The sequence below is a fragment of the Triticum dicoccoides genome, chromosome 7B, assembly GCF_002162155.2.
Source record: "Triticum dicoccoides isolate Atlit2015 ecotype Zavitan chromosome 7B, WEW_v2.0, whole genome shotgun sequence".
Classification (NCBI taxonomy): Eukaryota; Viridiplantae; Streptophyta; class Magnoliopsida; order Poales; family Poaceae; genus Triticum; species Triticum dicoccoides.
Window position 1 is genome coordinate 82,523,491 of NC_041393.1, and position 817 is coordinate 82,524,307.

Below are 817 nucleotides of genomic sequence, written 5' to 3' on the forward strand. Positions count from 1 at the left end.
CCAGTTGCAAGTCTACCTTCGACACGCAACTACGGGGTCGTTTGTTTTTGTTTTTTATGGGCACCCCAGTTAAAAGTCTACCTTCGACCCGCAACTAGTGGGTGTCGTCTGTTTTGCTTTTTTTTGTAGGAGCCGTAGTTGCATGTTAACCGTCGTGACACAACTAGTGGGGCATCTGTTTTGTTTTTTATAGGCGTCCCAGTTGCATGTCCACCCTTGCCTCGCAACAAATGGGGTCGTCCGTTTTTTAGGACCCCAGTTGCAGTTCAACCCTCACGATGCAATTGGGGGAGGCGTCTGTTTTGTTTTTTATTAGCGCCCCAGTTGCAAATCTACCTTCAACCCGCAACTAGGGGGGTACCGTCCGTTTTGCTTGTTTTTATAGGAGCCCCAGTTCCATGTCAACCCTCGCGACGCAACTAGGGCCGTTTATTTTTTAGGAGCCCCAATTGCATGTCTACCCTCGCCTCGTGACTAGTGGGGTCGTCCTTTTTTTGTAGGAGCCCCAGTTGCATGTCAACCCTCACGACGCAACTAGGGCGGGCGTCTGTTATTTCATTTATTGGTGCCCCAGTTGCAAGTCTACCTTCGACTCACAGCTAGGGGGGTCGTGTGTTTTTTGTTTTTTTATTGGCATCCCAGTTGCAAGTCTACCTTCGACCCGCAACTAGGGGGAGCGTTGTCCATTTTGTTTTTTTAGAGGAGCCCCACTTGCATGTTTTTTTTGTAGGAGTCCCTGTTGGAGGGGGGGGGGGTTTGTCGTCCGTTTTGATTTTCTTTCTAGGAGCCCCAGTTGCATGTCAACCCTCGCGACGCA